Source organism: Cetorhinus maximus, chromosome 11, assembly GCF_964194155.1.
Source record: "Cetorhinus maximus chromosome 11, sCetMax3.hap1.1, whole genome shotgun sequence".
Lineage (NCBI taxonomy): Eukaryota > Metazoa > Chordata > Chondrichthyes > Lamniformes > Cetorhinidae > Cetorhinus > Cetorhinus maximus.
The window spans coordinates 59,407,920-59,427,575 of NC_135889.1; the positions used below are offsets into that span (position 1 = coordinate 59,407,920).

Consider the following 19,656-nt stretch of genomic DNA (forward strand, 5'->3'; position numbering starts at 1 on the left):
AATGCCTGATATAATTGTAGTAAGACCTCGTTATGCTTATACTCTAATCCCTTTGTATTAAAGGCTAGCACACCATTTGCCTTCTTAGTTGAGTACCCGCAAGTTAACTTTCTGGTTCCGTATACAAGTACACCCAGATCCCTCTGAATAACAAATTTTTTTCAGTCTCTCAACATTTGATAAATATTCTGTTTTTCTATTTTTTCTACCAAAATGGATAATTTCACATTTCTCCACATTATATTCCATCTGCCATATTCTCGCCCAATCACTGAACCTGTCTAAATCCTTTATCAGCCTGCTTGCATTCTCATAGTTTACTTTTCCACCTAACTTTGCATCAAAAGCAAATTTTGTTCACATTACCCTTAACTATGTCATTGACATACGTTGTAAATAGCTGAACCCAAGGACTGATGCTTACAGTACCCTACTAATTACAATCTGCTCATCTAAAAATGGCCCTTTTATTTCTACTCTGCGTCTCCTCTGCTAACCAATCCTCAATCTAGGCTAATATATTACCCTGAATGTTGTTTTGAAAATCCAAATATACTACATCCACTAGTTCCCCTTTATCCACCCTGCTAGTTACAAAGAACTCTAACAGATCTGTCAAATACAATTTCCCTCTCATAAATCTGTGTTGACTCTGTTGTCAGATAATGATTTTCTAAGTGCCCTGTTATCAAGTGCCTAATAATAGATTCTAGCAAATTCCCTACCATTGATATCAGGCTAACTGGCCTATAGTCTCCTGGTTTATCTTTCCCCCTCCTTTCTTTAATGGTATTACACTAACGTAACATAAACAGGGTTGTTTGCTACCTTCCAGTCCATGGGGACCATTGTAGAATTAAGTGATTTCTAGAAGATTAAAACCAGTGCATCTACTACCTCTGTAGCCACTTCCTTCAAAACCCTAGGATATAGGCCATCAGGTCCAGGGGAATTCTCAGCTTCCATTAATTTCTTTGCTAATACTAATTCATTTAAGTTCCTCATTCTCACATGGTTTCTCTTAGTTTCCCACTATTTCCAGAATGTTTTTATGTCTTCTACCATGAAGATAGATACAAAGTATGTGTTTAATGTCTCTACCATTTCCTTATATATCAGTATAATTTCTCCTGTCTCTGCCTCTAGGGGACCCATATTTACTTTAGCTAATATCTTCATTTTTATATACCTATTCAACATTTGTTTTTATGTCCCTTGTTAGTTTACTGTTATATTCCATTTTCTCTTCCTTTATCAATTTCTTGGTCCTCCTTTGCTGAATTCTAAAATTCTCCCAATTCTCAGGCTTATTATTCTTTTCGTCAACATCATAAGTCTCCTCCTTTAATTTAATATTAACTTTAACTTCTCTTGTTAGCTACAGTTGGACTACTTTTTCCATAAACCTTTTATCCCTTGAGGGAATATATGTTGTTGTGGATTATGGATTAAGTCTTTAAATGTTTGACACTGCCTATATACTGTCATTTCTTTTAGTTTCCCAATCTACTTTAGCCATATTGCCCCTCATACCTACATAGTTTGCTTTGTTCAGGTTTAAGACCTTAGCTTCATACTTAACGAAATCATTCTCAAACTCAATATAAAATTCCATCATATTATGATCACTCTTCCTCAGAGGCTAGAAAACAACAAGGTTATTAATTAACCAAGTCTCATTGCATAATACTAGATCTAATTAGCCTGTTTCCTAATTGGTTCATTGTCATACTGATCTCGAAAACTGTCATGAATGCATCCCATGAACTCATCCTTCGTACCATTGGTTTGCCAAGTCTATATGAAGATTAAAGTTTCCCATGATTATTATATTGCCCTTGTTACATCCACCCTAATTTTCTGATTTTTACTCTGCCAGATACAACTGCTGTTAGGGGGCCTATAGACTACTCCCACCAATGTTTTCTGCCCCTTGTTGTTTCTTAGCTCCCCCAAAACTGATTCTACATTTTGATTTTCTCAATTGAAATAATCCCTTCTCTTTACTTTCTTTTTCTCATCCTTCATTCTCAGGGCTACCCCTCCACTTCTTCCATTTCGCATATCACTTCTAAAAGTCAAGAATTCCACAAAATTTATTTCCTGGCTTGGTCACTCTGCAACCACATCTCCATAATGGCTATAAGATCATGACCGTTTATTTCTATCAGTACTATTAATTCATCTATTTTGTTGTGAATGCTTTTTAGCAGTTTATTTTTTCTTTTTCCCCTGATGTCACCTTAGTCATTAATTCCCTATTACTTTTGTTAAGCTCTTTTTCTTTCCTGACCCACTCTGCATTTTTTTTTACAAAAACCATTGCTCTGCTCTACTGCCTTGACATTTTTCTTACTGCTTTTAAATTTACCTTTTCCTGAATCTTCCCTGTAACATCATCATCCCACCCCCCACCCCCACCCCACACACACACACACAGACACACACTCCTCTCATTAGATTAAAGTCCTACCTGCCACTTTATTTATTCAATTCGCTCGGACGCTGGTCCCAGCGCGGTTTAAGGGGAGACCATCCCCAGGAATAGCTTCCTCTTATCAGTATTGGTGCCTATGAAGTGAAATCCCTGTCTCCCACACCACACTTTTAGCCACACATTTAACCTTCTAATTTAGACCATAAGACATAGGAGCAGAAATTAGGCCATTCAGCCCATCGGGTCTGCTCCGCCATTCAATCATGGCTGATAAGTTTCTCAACCCCATTCTCCCGCCTTCTCCTCGTAACCTTTGATCCCCTTACCAATCAAGAACCTATCTATCTCGGTCTTAAATACACTCAATGACCTGGCCTCCACAGCCTTCTGTGGCAATGAATTCCATAGATTCACCACTCTCTGCTAAAGAAGTTTCTCCTCATCTCTGTTCTAAAAGGTCTTCCCTTTACTCTGAGGCTGTGCCCTCGAGTCCTAGTCTCTCCTACTAATGGAAACATCTTCCCCATGTCCACTCTATCCAGGCCTTTCAGTATTCTGTAAGTTTCAATCAGATCCCCCCTCATCCTTCTAAACTCCATCAAGTATAGACCCAGAGTCCTCAAACATTCCTCATATGTTAAGCCTTTCATTCCTGGGATCATTCTCGTGAACCTCCTCTGGACCCTCTCCAGGGCCAGCACATCCTTCCTGAGATACCGGGCCCAAAATTGCTCACAATATTCTAAATATGGTCTGACCAGAGCCTAATAAAGCCTCAGCAGCACATCCCTGCTTTTATATTCTAGTCCTCTCGAAATAAATGCCAACATTGCATTTGCCTTCCTAACTACCGACTCAACTTGCAAGTTAACCTTAAGAGAATCCTGGACTAGGACTCCTAAGTCCCTTTGCACTCCAGATTTGTGAATTCTCTCCCCATTTAGAAAATAGTCTATGCCTCTATTCTTCCTACCAAACTGCATGAACTCACACTTCCCCGCGTTGTATTCCATCTGCCTCTTCTTTGCCCATTTTCCTAACCTGTCCAAATACTTCTGCAGCCTCCCCGCCTCCTGAATACTACCTGCCCCTCCACCTATCTTTGTTTCATCTGCAAACTTAGCCAGGATGCCCTCAGTTCCTTCGTCTAGACCATTAATGTATTTATCCCTCGTTCAGGTAACAGTCCTGGGATTTATCTGTGTGAGGTTCTGTGTTTTAATTTCGACTCTAGCTCCTGAAACTCTGAGCAGCTCTAGTTCTACCTATGGTGTAGATTCCTACATGGATCATGGCAACTGGATCCTGCACCTCCCACTCTAAGTTCCTATGCAGCCGCAAGAAACCAGGAAGGCAACATAAATTTGAGAACTCCCAGTTGTGGTTGCAGAGGACAGTAGCTATTTTATTCTGACTATATTGTCCCCTACATGTTCCTTTCACTACCCCCCACCCCCACCCCTACTTGAATGACCTCTTGTACTATAGTGCCATGGTCAGTTTGCTCATCCATCCTGCAGACTTTGCCCTCATCCACAGAGGTGAAAAGAACCTTGTACCTATTAGATAAGGGCATTGTGTCAGCATTGTAGGGATTTAGATTTTATACTAATCCTAGAGTAAGAATATTCTTGTTGGGGAGTAACCATATTGGCAAAAAGGACAATCACTAATTTTGAATGCAAATTTTCAAGGTTTATTAGACAATAAAGATTGATACATAACACTTCAGTCAAGGCATGGCATGATGCACAAGTTTAATGTGTGTCAGTCTGTCTTTCACATGGATCCCGGGACTTCTGGAGTCTTCTCTTGGTTCCTTGAACCTCGTCTCTTGACTCACGACATCCTTCGAGATTTTAGCTTAGCCAACTTAATTCTAATGTACATACAAATCCCTTTGCAGCTTTAAGACTTTAACTCTAGTGGATCCTTTTCCAACCCTCAACTTCCAGTCCACCTTCACTGCTGCCTACTAAGTGTTCTTTCTCTCTCTCTCTGGTGGAAACAGCATTCTAACAAAGACTGGGACTTTCCCAAAATTACTGAGACTGTGCTTTGCTACTGGTTCTCCCGAGCTAGACTTTAACTGACTGAATGATTCCTGGGCAGCTAAGTGGTTATATGTTTTCTATTCGCTCTCTCTTAAGGCAATTAATTACTTTAGCCCTGTCAATCTTGTCTGTACTGGATCCACTGATCTCTAACACTGGATTCTTACAGAAATCATCGGTCCTCTGATAGCTACTTTAGGTCACTAACTAAGCCTAGTACTGGGTTCTTAAGCCAACCCCTCAGGCCGTGTCAAATACCCGTCAACTGTCAATGTTCTATGCAAATGCCAACTTGCTGGCAAGCGCCCTACTCCTGGCAAGTGCTCTCATGGCAAATTCCTACTTCTAACTGTCTCTCCCAACAAATTCCCCGTAGCAAATGTTCTTTGACAAATGCTAACCCTTGGCAAGCGCAAAGACCTTAGTGATGCACTTGTATTTTTATATCCTTTTTGCAGGTAGCTTTACAGCATTTACAACTAACGACTTCTAACCCAATATGCGCAACTCTTGACCAATGGGAAGAGCACTCCTTGAGGCCCCACATCAATCTAACTCTAATTTGTATCTCTAACTGGAGGTTCTTGGAACATTCTAGACCCATAACCATTCTTCTGGCCAATTAGTTTGCAGCCTTGGCATCCCTTCTAACTACTAAACTATAACGTGTATCTTTGACCAGGGGCCTTGGAATGTCTAGTCTTTAAGCTACCTTCCTGGCCAATCAGCATTGTAGCTTTGGATTAATAAAAACTCTTGAATGTTCTGTGAGTGCCTGCTTGTCTCTAGTGACCTGTTTAGGCTTTGGGAATCACCTGACTACAAAATCTGTTACTGTTCCTGAGTGACCCACTTTCATTGGTTGTTGCTCTCTGGTAAGGATCTTTGATCATCACTTGTAAAGTCTTCACTTTGTGGCTCGCCTTCAACATTTCCTTGCAGCTGGTTATGAAACGTCTTGTGGTATTTATATGTTTTAGACATTATAAATGCAAGATGTTATTGTTAATACTAGCCTTGTCATGCAGCAGCCATGTTTAATGCCAAATTAGTGGCCAATCCAGGAACACCTCTGCATCCAAGTGTTTCACAACTTCTACCAACTAGAACAAGGAATGTATACACATGGAAACGCTACCACCTACAAGTTACACACCATCCTGACTTGGAAATATATTGCAATTTCTTCACTAAAGCTATGTAAAAATCCTGAACTTCCTATCTAACAGCACTGTGGGTGAATCTACATCACATGGATTGCAGCAATTCAAGAAAGCATATCATAGCTGCCTTCTCAAGTGTAATTACACATGGGTAAAAAATGCTGGCATTGCCAGCACCACTCATATCCCATGAATGAATAAAAAAGAGCATTATGAAGTGAGGTTATCAGACAGCCTCAGTCCCAGTGAATCAAGCAAATTGCTTCAAACAGCCACTTCAGGTTTAAACTTGTGCATCCTTTGAGGCGAAGATGACCATGTTCATCATCTGGGATGCTTGGTAAGGTTCGTTGGATCCGTAGGTGACCGCTAAGGCCATCTAAGGCGCTAAGAATGTTCTGCTGCAAATAGGACAGGATACTACAGATGATTGAGTTTTGGAAGAGCTGTTGGTTCAGGGTTTCCTCCTTGTGTTTTCTCTCTGCCTCTGATATGCGCTTGCTTTCAAAAGAGGTTGTACCATTTTTTATTTAGTTGCGCCAGGCGCAGCGATCCTTGTTGAGCTTCTCCCAGAATTTGAAGTTGATATCAAAACTCCTAAGTGAAGCCTTCAGAATGTCCTTGTAGTGCTTCTTTTGACCACCATGAGAGCACACCCCAGACTCGAGCTCTCCATAGCAGATTCGGTTTGGTAAGCGAGTATCAGGCATTCTGGCTACATTACCAGCCCAACTGATTTGTGACTGTCTCAATACGGTGCGGATGCTTAGCATGCCAGCTTGGGTAAGCATCTCAGTTTCTGGCATTTTGTCCTGCTGCCTGATCTTCAGAAACTTCTGAAGGCAGCTCAAATGAAAGTGGTTGAGATTCTTGGCGTGATGCTGGTACACAATCCAACTGTTGCATGCGTAGAGTAGAGTGAGCAGGGCATTTGCTCTATAGACTTTGAGTTTGGTAGGCAGACTTACTCTTTGTTCCAGAACGATGTACGAAGCCTGCCAAAGGCTACACTTGCTTTGGCAATTCTTGAATGTGTCTCATCGTCAAGATTGACAGCTCAAGAGTGTGTGCTGCTGAGATAAGCAAACTTATCCACTGCTGACAGGTTCTGGTCATGGACTGAAACCTTGATCTCAAGTTCAGGCTTTCCTGAAATAGGCTGAAACATTATTCAGTTTTCTTTGTGTTGATCATAAGGCCAAAGTTGCCAAATGCATTGGAGAACAAATCCAAGCTACATTGCATGTTCAGCTCTGAACTGGCAACTAGTGCACAGTCATCGGCAAAATGTGTAAACAGAGAGGATACAGAAGGGGCTGGAGCCGAAGGAACAGAGTTCTGGGGATAGGGTGGCCTGGATATTATGGGTCTAGAGATGTTTACAGAGATCAGAAAAGTGAAGGCTATGGAGAAATTTGTATTTGAGGAACTACTGTATGTCAACAACGTGAGGAATCATGAGTGAGCAAGGCTTGGTGCAGGATAGGATGTAGGTAGTTCATGATGAACTGGTTTATGAAGAGCAGAGGATGGGAGAGTGGCCAGAAAAAAACATTTGAGTAATTGAGTCTGGAGGTGACGAAGGCATAAATGGTGATTTCAGTGAAGGTGGGTGATGGTGGGCAGTGTCTTTGGAGAAAAGTGGTCTCTGTGATAGGGAGGATATGGTATTGGCGACATAGCTCAGGATGCTGAGTTGAAAACATTATGGTTTAGCCCAGGGCAATAATCAGAGTGGAGGATTGCTTTGTTGGTAAAGGTCTGTAGTTTGTGCAGGGCATAAAATGTTGGCTTATCCAAGATTGAATGTTGGATAAGCAGTCTGATAGAGGTGGGCCTGAGATGGAGCTGGACGAACCACTGCATTCTTTACTATACATAAATTACTTAGATATTGGAATACAGAGTAATATGTCAAAATTTGCCGATCATACCAAATTTGGAGGAGTGGCAAACAGTGAGGATGATACTAGTCTACTGCAACAAGACATAGATAGGTTAATAGAATGGGTAGGCTAACAGAATGGGTAGATTATTGGCAGATTGAATTTAATACAGACAAGTGTGAGGCGGTGCCTTTTAGTAGAAGGGATAGAGAGAGGCAATATAGACTTAATGACACAATTATAAATAGTTGCAGGAACAGAGGGAGCTAGGGGTGCATATGCATAGATTTTTGAAGGTGGCAGGATGTTGAGAGAGTGGTTAGCAAAGCATATGGAATCTTGGGCTTCATAAATAGGAACGTGGAGTACAAAAGCAGAGAAATTATGCTGAACCGTTATGAAGCTCTGGTTAGGCCACAACTAGAGTATTGCATCCAGTTCTGGTCACCACACTTTAGGAAGGACATGAGAGTCTTTGAGAGGATGCAGAGGAGATTTACCAGAATGGTTCCAAGGATGGGGAATTTTAGCTACAAGGTTAAGTTGGAGAAGCTAAAGTTGTTCTCCTTGGAGCAAAGGAAGCTGAGAGGGTTTGGATAAGTTAGACAAGGAAAATTTGTTCCCAATAGTTGATGGTACATGGACTAGGGAACGCTGATTTAAGGCTTTGGGCAAGATATGCAGGAGGAATAGTTTTTTTACGCAGTGATTGGTAATGACCCGGAACTTGCTGTCCAGGAGGATGGTGAAAGCAGAGCCAACCAGTGATTTCAAAAGGAAATTGGATGGGCACTTGAAGGAAATGAACTTGCAGGGCTAAGGGGATAGAGCTGGGTAATGGGACAGACCAGATCGCTCCATGGAGAGCCAGCATGGATTTGATACACTGATGTCCTCCTCTGCCCTAAATAATTTTATGATATCAACAAGTTGTGAAGATGCAGAGTGGCAGTGATTTCCTGGCCAGATCACTTGGAGTAACAGTAACTGTTGCTTTATATGCTCACCAGGTTGTCACCCCAGAGGATTAAAGAACCCTTGTCTCTATATAACCTTGAGTTTGGCTACACGTCTGGAATAGAGACAACTGGAAGAGTTACTAAGGGTTGCTGATTGCACATGATTCTTTTTTGTGTAAGAACACCCAAATATTTTATCTCCCATCTAATTTAAAGTCCATCTATTGCCAAACAGTGCAAAACTTGCCAGAGGTTTGGGCAAGGAGCAGGACAACAGATTTGGTCTTGTTTGAAAGGCAGATTAATCTGAAGCAGTTTTACAAGGGTTAAAATCAAAATGCAGAGCTAGCAGTGCGACTGTGTTGATCAATTCACTGAGGACAGAAACACTTTTTATTTTGAAATGAACTAGAGCAAAACAAGTAACATTAACAACAGTCCTTTAGATAGAAGTAGATAGCATTGTATTACTGGTTCATACAATATGTGTTTTGGAACACACATTTAATATTGCATATGCACAGAATATGTTGCTATCAACTGTAGACTTTTGATCATCCTTATTAGGCGATTAAGAATTTGCAGATGTAACTGTTAAGCTGCCTAGGGAAAAGCTTTGTTATTGTTTTAGTTATAACCAGCTATTGCTCCTGTAGATGTCTATACATAAAGATTCCTGTGACAAACTGAGGAATTGCTTTGCACACAGCGGGCAGCCAACAGTGTTTGCTGTAGGGTACATTCTAGTGAGAGCTGACAGAGGGCAACTTGGCAAAGGTTCAAAAACATACATTAAGCAGACTGAGCCCAGTATGGAACCTCATGTTCAGCAGAATTCTTGTGACCTGCTTCCCTGCATGCCGAGCTCATCAGCAAACACCTAATGAGCCTGCTCCAAGGAAACAGACCCTCTCCCAACCTGCTTCATTTACACACATTCTCTGGGGGTGGAGAGACACTGCTTCAGAAGGACTGATGATGCTGCAAAGACCACAATAATGATAATTAACTTGCTGAATTTAGAAGATTATGCTGTTAATTAGTTGCAAAATAAAGATAAGTAATATAGCAGCAGATGGTAGGATAACACCCAAGAGAAGGGGGGGTTATTACACTGATGAGTTTTTATGGCAGATATGAAATATGGATTTGACTTTTCATGGATTGTTTCAGGAGCTTAATATCTTTCTCTGTAAGCTGTCTGGTTAGAGAGGAACCATATATTGAGCAAATTCTGTTGACGGATAGGTTTGTGCCACCAAAAAGAGGCTCTGTTACTCAAGAAAATGGTAGTGTATTCATTTGTGAAGCTTTTTATAAAGGTACATTAAAATGTGAGGAGCATTTGCATTGGCTTGGTTTCTCATTAGTTATATGATTGGACAGGCGGATAAATATAATGCGTGTTTCAGCGACTAGTAATTTAGTGACTAGCACTCCTTTTAATTAGGAGACTACTGATAAAAATAGAGGCAAAATATACATAGATGGAAACAAAGATAGTGTGAATATATTCATCAGAAATTTTATCTTGATCTTATATAATGCTGTTTTGCCTGTGAGGAAGTGTAAAATCAGCAATTCCAAAATAGCTGTCAAGCTATAAATTTATTTTCCTGTGTAGTTTTAAAAATCCTTATAGCCATATGTCGTCCTAAATAAGATAATATAAAGAATATTCTATAGGTGTTTATCATGGCTTTTAAGTACAGTCTTTTTGCAACAAAACATTCCTGTCATTTTATACCTGAGATCCATAATAAGAATTCCTATTCTTAACTATGACAAAATGTTCCACATTTTATTTGTTGAAATTGGTAGCTAATGGTATGTTTTTCCCTTTCCCCAATTCTAGTTGCATTTTGTCAATCTATCTATTAGAAAATTGTTGCACATTGGCACCGACTTTCCATTGTATATTCAGAATTAAACACATTACTTGTAACAAGGAAAGATGAATCGGTCATTTTTGGGAGTAGGGGGAATTTTAAAGCCATACAAAGGATTCAGAGTCTATCATGTACATTATTACCATAAAAGCAAACATCCAAAGTATTTGTCTATATGGTAGTTTACTTTTAAAAGTATTTTACTTGGTTAAGGCAGTAAAATATTAATATCAAAGTGATTAATATCTTGTGCAATATTTGAATCATACCAGTGTAATTCATTTAGCAGAAAACAGGAAAATAAAAACTTAAACAAGTTGTGGCATTCCTATAAATTTCATTTTCCAGTATTCAGATCTGTAATTGTAGAATGATTTTTTTTCTAATCCAGTGGGAGAGGATACGTGATTTTGCTGCTGTCAAAAATGTACAGTCTTGTGACAGTAAAGTATTAGTGAGTGTTAGCAGGTGTTCACAGAGATATCCTTGTATTCCTTTTACAGCTTACAGTTCCTTTAGGAATTATGCTTCACAAATGAACAAATATGAATATCTGTAGCCAATGGGGGTGGCAGAGGGTGATAAGAACATAACAGATCTGACCATGTAAGATCATTGATTGCAGTTTGCAGGAAGCAGAATTTAAACAAACTAATTTAGATTTTCATGTTGCTTAATTTTTTTAAAGTAATCATGCATTTATATTTACCCAGTGATAAAATAAAGTTGGGGTGAAATTATTTATTGCCAGTCGCATATCAGACTCTTAACAAATCAGTAGCAGGTTTTGAAGTCAGTGGAAAAGAAAACCCAGCGCGGTGCCAAATGAACGCCAGATTCACAATCAACGTGTTTTACAATATTGCTGTTCTCCAATTTCACCCCAATGTTTCCACAATGAAACATTATTCAAATGGAATTAATTGTTGAATTATTTGAAATATTTATTCATCAGCAATGTTGTTTTCAATGGTTTTCTGGGCAATTCATTCTCATCCATTCCTGAGAACTATTGCTCTAGCTTCGCTTGCAACTCTTAAAGCTTGCTTGCACTGTTGGGCTACACATGACACTGTACAGGGACTACATTTATTAAATGACATAAGGAAAGTAGGTGAGGCATATACTTTATAATCTACATGTATAATGAAGCTTTTTTATGTCTCCTAGCAATTAAAAGTTAAATAAATGGACTTGTAGTTCTTTGAAATAATTTTATTTTTGCATTTAATTTATGTAGCATGTCAGGATATATTTCACACAAGCTGAAAATTTTTCCAATGAAATAGCACAGCTACTATTAAATGAAATAGTATGCTGACTCAATTTTGACTACCTTCATTCTAATTGCAAAATTCTTGAGTGGGTATTCATATTATCTGAATGGGAAAATCCTGTGTTGCATATAAATCTGATTTGATCCATGAAATTAAAGAATACTCTGAAATTGGTTAAGTCTATTCAGATGAATAGTTGACAGCTAATACAGCTGTAGTGCAGTGAAGCTTACCGAAGACTGTCATCAGATATAATGATTGCTGGTACAGCCAGAGCTGATGCTGTGCAGCAAGGAAGAACAGATATAAAAATAAGTAGTTCACTGTTCAGTAAAGTTAAAGTATGAAGTGACTGATTTGGTGGGTACTTAACAGTTTTGCATAACTGACATGTTTTAAATGGTTGATAAAGCTTAGGAATTAAAACTTTTAGTGGTCAACTTGTAATAAGAAAAGAGACTTTACAAATCTCTCGTGTTTCTCTAAAAGGAACAATCAAAATCAACAGTCTTGAACAACCAGAATTTGTTAAACATGGTTCAACTGAAAGCAGTAATATTTTAACTTATTTTTCTCTTTTCACACTCTTCAGTTTAATGCTGAAAAATATATATTTACAAAACATCAAGTATTGCAGGTTTTGTCATTTAATGCTGCATGACTCAATTTTTGCTTTTAAATTTAATTCTAAAGTATTTCCTAAAGTAATTTTAACTTGAATAATGGCTCAAATTCAATTCAATTGTTAAGATGTAAAAATGCAAACATTATTGTTGATAATTCATTTGCAACTCATACCACATGGTGTTGTCCATTCTAATTTCAAACTAAAGTACAATATTGTTTCAGATATTCAGATGGAACATTTATTGAAACAAATTTAAAACATTTTTTCTATAGCTATGCTGTTCATATTCTAGACTGTCAATCATTTCACCACTGCACTGTGCACCAAGGGATAAGAACCGTGTTTTTTATTTTAGCACACATCACATTTGCTTGTGTTTTTTTCTCTGCCATGTTCTCTGTAGGCAGGGTTAAGTAGAGAATTTTCAGTTTTAATGCTATTCCAAGCATTCTTTTAGAAATGCTTAATGCCATTTACCGCCATTTGGGATTAGTTGTTTTCCCTTTATTTATTCATTGTAGTAACAGAAAAATCAGGAAGTGACAATGTATTTAAAAAGGTTAAATTTATGATGTTTAGCACAAGTTAATGTTTAAAAATAAAAATCATTGTACTGTACATTGTGTGGACTTGCCTTTGAATGTGATTCTTTACATTTTATTTAGACATCTTTTTTACTTCAATGCAAAAAATCTGTTGTGATACCATTTCATAATTTGACTTTCACTTGGATGGCATGATTTTCTTTCCGTGAACAGAATCCTTAAGAAGAATTCTAACGGCCAAACTTAAATATACCGCATATAGAAAATAATATTTTAAAATCCTTAAAAGACATTTAATATTAAAAACAAACCTATAATGCTTCCTAATAACTAAGCAGATATGGTGGGAGGGCACCTAATTTTAGGAATAATAAAACATATCTCTTATTTTCAACCTTCAGTTATCTAATTCACTGAGAAGTTATGAACTGACAAAATAATTGTACAAAAGACTGTATTTTAAATTTTTACTTATTTGCCTCTACTTTAGAAATAACAAAAATAATTTTTATTCCAGTGTTAGGTACTTTTATCAAACCATCTATTTTATTGAAAAGTATTCATTACATACTATTTCAAAAACAGTACGCTTTTAAAGCTAATGCTCCTTGTTTTGATTCAAATAGTTACTTTTGAAAGGCAAAGGGTGGAATTGTCCGTGCACCCTGACATTGGGCGTGCTCGTTGGCATAAGCGGACAAAATAATGAGAAGGCCAAAAATCATTTTCTCGACATCATGAAACCAGTTTGCGATTATCCACTCAGCCTGTCGATGGCGGGCCATGTTTTCCACCATCGGACGTCGGGAACTCCATTGTATTTGCATATCATTATGAGGCCAATCCGTTGGAAGCATCCACCACGCAGGATCGCCCATCCACACCAACGTGTTTCACAACATCACATATAAAGCACGAACTCGGCAGGCTGCACTTTGAGGGGAACTCTGAGATGAGTGCACAGTAACGTTGCACAGCGCTCACCCAGGTCGTCTGTTGGACTTCGAGGTTGAGGCCTGGGAGCAAGGCCTGCCCCGCAGTTGAGGTGACTTGGGGCGGGGGCAAAGGCTGCCCTGTGGTTGAGGTGACTTGAGGGTGGGTGCAAGCGTTGCCCTGCAGTTTAAGGTAGTGCAGAAGCACGTGCGGGTTGGGGGTAGGGAAGCAGCCATGCATTAGGGAAACCTTGTATAAAGTGACCAGACTTCTGCAGCTGAGACTAGACTGTTCAGACGCAGCCACATTGGCATGCGTGGAATTGGACCTCTAGCTTATTTGCTCACTCAAACAATGCAGAGACATGCAAGTGCCACGAAGTGCTGCAGAGCTTTTCACCCCTTGGGCACAGACTGCAAATGTGCATTTTAGTGGACTGCAGAACAGTTGGACGACTGGGCACGTTGTACAAGCTCCTTGCTAAAGTTAGCTGTGGAGCAGTTACTGGTAAGGGCGCTCACAGCCCCTTACAATGCCATCATCCCGGTTTGGACCAGTCTCCCCCATGGTTCAAATTAACAGTGCAGCCTTGCAATGTGGGTTAGGAGAATGCTTGCGCCTGAGCTGAAAGCACAGCATGCAGCCCAGTGGCAAAGCTGGTGCCAATCGATCAGGTGGAGTGGGGCGGAGGTAGTTAGGGTTTCGGGCAGCCATGCAGCGCACTAAACTCTGGCCATCTAAGTGGTGGTCAGCACTCTCCAGGATATGTTAAGAAGCCTTCAGACTTAACCAGGAGAGGTTCTTCGTATACCCAAACTAACCCTCGCGTCTCTCTCTTTCATCCTGCAGGAGGAGTATATCAGGAGCGTGGAGCCTTGTGAACTAGCTGTATGCCTAGTGGCATACAGAAAGCTTAGACAATGAAGAGGGCGATGAGGGTGCCTGGCTGCGCAGAGGGAGGAGCAGCGCCCTCAAGAAGAAGGGGCAGCTGGGGCTCCCACCCACGCTGCTGAAGAGCCACAGCGAGCAATTGTTGGTCGGCGCCTAGGTAGACCCAGGCTCTGTAGACGCTGCTTTTCATTCCTGCAGATGACCAAGGACCAGTGTCGCCGAAGACTGTACATGTCTAGGGAACTGGTCGGTCATATCTCCCAGCTACTGCAGGATTTGGTACCACGGGGACATGGAGGGCATCCACTGCCAGTGGCTGTGAAAGTGACCGTGGCGCTCAGTTTTTACACCAGTGACTCCATTCAGGGCTCCACAGGTGACCTCTGTGGGATATCGCAAACCTCTACCCACAAATACATCCATGAGGTCTCGGATGACATCTTCGCGAGGGCACACAACTTTATGCACTTTGCCTGGGACAAAGAGAGCCAGGATGCAAGAGCGATTGGATTTGCCCAGATCTCAGGTTTTCCACAGGTGTAGGGTGCCATCAACTGCACTCAGATCTCCGTCGCAACAAGGGGTCAACTATGTCAACTGCAAGGGCTTCCATTCGATGAGTGTGCAGCTGGTGTGCGAGCACCACAAACACATTCTGCAAGTTTGTGCATGGTTTCCAGGGAGTGTCCACGACTCCTACATTCTCAGTCAGTCACAGATCCCTGATGTCTTCCAGGGTCCAAAGAGGCTGCAGGGTTGGCTCCTCAGGAACAAGGGCTACCCGCAGAGGACGTGGCTGATGACACCTGTGCGATAGCCTCAGACTGCAGCACAGCGAAGGTTTAACAAAGCTCATGCTACAACTCGCACCTTGGTGGAGCAAACCATCAGGATGCTGAAAATGAGGTTCTGGTGCCTGTACTGGTCTAGTGGAACCCTGTAATATAGTCTACAGAGGATGTCATGCATCATTGTCACCTGCTGTGCCCTTTACAACCTGGCACTGCAACGGGGAGAGAAGCTGGCTAAGGAGGAGACGCAGGAGCTGTAGGTCTCCTCTGATGAGGAGGACATCGACAGTGATGAGGATGAGGAGGTCCTCAAAGGCGATGATGATGGCGATGAGGCCCTCGCACTGGCCAGACGAGACAAGCGCGCTCAGGAGGCCCTCATAGCTGCTAGATTTGTGAAGGATGATGACAACATGCAGTGAGGAGACACCACAGATCCTCACATTCCACCTATGAATGTTTGACTCCAGTCTGGCTTATGGCAGCACATTTGCCCTCTGTGATAATGCTCCTTTCATGGAGATGCAGTGGAGGCCTTAATAGTCTCTCGATTGTAGGAGGATGATAATGACATTCAGTGAGGACCCTCCATAGATCTTCACATAGCCTCTGAGAATGTCTGACCTCTGTCTGGCTAAGGGAAGCTCACTTGCGCTCTGTGATCAGGGTCATATCATGGAGATGCAACCATGAAACTTTAAAAGCTCTAATGCTTTGTCCGCCTTCAGCACCTGACTCCTTCATGAGCACAACTTCACTGGTCACAGATGCTGAAGAGATGGGGGTCAACCCACCTTAAAGGTGCTGAGAGCACACAAAGAGAATGACGGAACTCTGTGATGCCTGCCCACGACATTCTGGCAGCAATGACAAGCACCATTGAGGTGCAGGCATCAGTAATGTTTCCAGAGAGTGTGAGGCCAGAACATCACTTTGGTCTGAAGGCTGCACAAAGCGCAGAGAAGAGACCCTGGTCTGAGACACCTGCCTTTATCTTGTGCAGAAAGGCTTCACATCTGAGTGACATGAACACTGCTCATTAGAACAAGGAGCCAGAGGCAGGGAGACATTGTTGAAAGTTTATTTACAATAGTGAACATTATGTATGAGTGATTAACACACATGCCCAGGCTGTGCAACTACATCTTCTTAACTTTCCTAACCCTGCCGCTATGTCTTGGTGCTCCTCAGACATCCACAGCAGACATGGAGGCAGCCTGCTGACTGTGGCACCCTGTCTGTGATGATTTTGGCATCCTCTGGAGGGCCCCGGCCTGCGTTCGGGGTCCTGCTGTGGCAGTGGCACCCTCCTCGGGCTGTGGACCTGTGGAGCTGGAGCTACATTCAGATGGGCCGGACACTCCCGGAGTCACCTGGATGGATGGCCTTGGTGGGGTACAGTTGCTGATCCTCCTCCCTATGGGTGCCCAAGGGCCCCTGGCTACTCCTTGAGGAGAAGGGGTAGCTGGAGTGAGGTCGGGCTGCCCTCCACCCCTCTCGCATGCGCACTGTTGGAGGCCAACTATGGCATCGGCAATGGAGTTTAGCCCATGCAGCAGTGCAGGAGCGACGTCCTGGACCAAGGTCTCCCTGGCGGCCGCCATCCTACCAGTGTTGACCTTGGTGCGTTGGCTTGCCGGCACTATCACCTCAGACTGAAAGCAGTTGACCCCTCCATTGGGAAGGTTTCATCAGATTCCTCTTCTGAGCTTCCCTCAGGGCTTGGTTGGAGGCCTTGGGTCTTGGACTCTCTTGGCAGTTTCCCAGATATGCCTGCAAAAGCAAGGAGAGGTAAGTAGAACATGGCAGTGGCCTGTGAAACAGGACACATCACTCACAGCATGGTTGTCTGATGGATGTTGCATTGCTGGATCCTCACTTGGTAGAGCACTGCCGACCTCACCGTCAGCACAGGAATGGTCCAGATCCTCACCGGCCAGCTGGATGGCTCTGTTTTCAAAGTCCATGAGGATCTTGTTGTCAGGCATTCCCCCACCAGTTTGTGACCTCTCCCGCTTGTTGTGTGCCAGCTTGTCCTACATGAATAGAAATGGAGAGAGTGTGAATGGGATGCCTGCCAGGCCACATGATAAGTATGCCTGGCACGTGTGGGTGGTGAGTGGTCCCATGGACAGGATGAGGGCAATGAAGGTGTATGAGAGAGTGAATGGTGATGTCCCTTGAACTGGCAGTGAGCGAGGGCCCTGTGGTTGTGTGATGGGTTTGTGAGTGTGTGAGTTGAGAGTGATGAGAAGAGTGACTTAGCCTGGTGAACGGAGGAGACCATTCATGTTCTTGTGGCACTGGGTGGCTGTCCGCTTTTGCAGGGCATTAGTGCTGACCAACATTGCCACCACCTCCCAAGCCAGATTAGTGAGGTTGTTGCCCATCCTGCGGCCAGTGAGGGGGTAGAGGACATCTCGGCGAGCCTCCACTGCATCCAAATGGCGCTCAAGGGACGGATCATTGAACCTGGGGGCTGCGGTCTTCTTGCCTTTCGGGTCATGTCTTCTGTGCAGCAGTCATGGGCTGAAAGCGGAGTGCGCATGGCTGCACTTTAAATATAGCGCCCGGCGAAGCAGCGAAGTGATGGCGTGGCTCGCCACGCAAACAGCGTGTTTCCCAGGAATGCATAATTAATGCGGCCGGTTTGGGACGATATGGCGTGAAAAGCCACCATTGTAGCCAGTGGGTAAAACATCATTTTATCCACCCGCTACCGCGCTTAGTGCAAATCTAGGACGATTCCACCCAAAATCTTCATTGAGCAAAATCTTGTTTTTGCTAAAAGAAAATTAGCCTTACTAGAACTGGAAATGAGCCTCAGCTGTGATGCTGATTTAGTATTGTACTTGTTACTAAAGTCCAAAAAATGGCAGATTAAGGAACACCTGTATCACTATCATCATCGTCATCATGTATGCTCTACCAAAGGCAGATCTTTGGCTCATATTACAATGTCTACAGAATACCACATTATTTGGACACTAGGATATTATTATTATGCACTAGTATTTGAAGTACAGAGTTGTCTGTCAGACAAGTTCACCAATTCTAGCACCTGATCAGGTTGAGTTAATTCTCAAGTTGAAGTAGTATGTTTCACGAATGAGACAACCACCTTGCTCTGTTAAAATTGTACCCCTTGTGAAGCTGTCAGGTAGTGGCATTGGCAATGGTCATGAAGATATATTATTTAGACTGCTTCTTTCCTTCTGTGTGAAGAATATAGCATGATGAGCAGCCATGTAGGGAAACTGAAGGTAAATAGAGTGTGAGATGTTTTCGGCCCACAGGTGGCAGGCTAGGGGTGCAGGAGGGCCAGTAAAATGCCAGGAAGCCAAGCCAGAAGGGCCCCCTCCAACAAAGTCCTGCCTCTGGGCCATTTTGTCAGCGACAGAAACAGGCACATGGTCAATTTAGGCAATTAAAGGGCCAATTAACGCCATTTCTCAGGTTGCCAGCAGCAGAGTGCCCACCACCCCAACCTATTTGGGGAAGCTATCAGATGCTTCCCAGAGAGGCCATCGCATTTGGAGGCTCTGTGACTCAGGAGGGGGCTCCTGGCATCAAAGGCCAACCTCAACACCTCCGCTGGAGAGACTACCCCTCTGATCAATGGGGCCTCTATGCTTCATCCCAAAAATTGCAATTCATCTGCGATTGCAACCTCAATAGTGGCCAGCTCTCTGTGGCGCTTGCCCTCTGATTGGCCTGGCAGTGTGGGCAGCCAGTCCACTATCCTTAAGAGGCCTTCACTGGGATGGTTGCCACCACAGTCCCACTGTTCACGTGTGCAATCTCAGGACCTGCATTTGGTCTTATTCTTATTCCCTGCCAGTAAAATCCCAGCCATAGTGTTTAGCATGTTTAAAAATTAAACTACACCTGCTTTATGTCTATCTCAGTTGCTGAGTAACTATAAGTTCCATAGTCAAGTAATTGCAAAAGAAAATAATTCTTTCTCCTCCTGGGTACTCTCAAGCATTACGTTTTAGATAGAAGTCTTGATTTCTTTAGGAAAGTGCTAAAACAGGCATAATATGGATAATGGTCCCAACAGAGTTCATTTTCTACCCTGTTCAAGCCAGCTTATTGCTTTGTGGACTTCAGCTTAAAGACAGGGTTATTCGATTTAGGTGTATAAACCTCAGCATTGAAGCATTTGGGGGAAAAAAAAGATGCTACTAACTCAGATTTTGT

General features: G+C 42.3%; 1 protein-coding gene across 3 annotated transcripts in view; it reads left to right on the plus strand.

The window, feature by feature from the left end:
* Window positions 1-19,656, plus strand: part of atf2 (activating transcription factor 2) — a 194,520-nt gene that overhangs the window by 140,208 nt on the left and 34,656 nt on the right. The window lies entirely within an intron of this gene.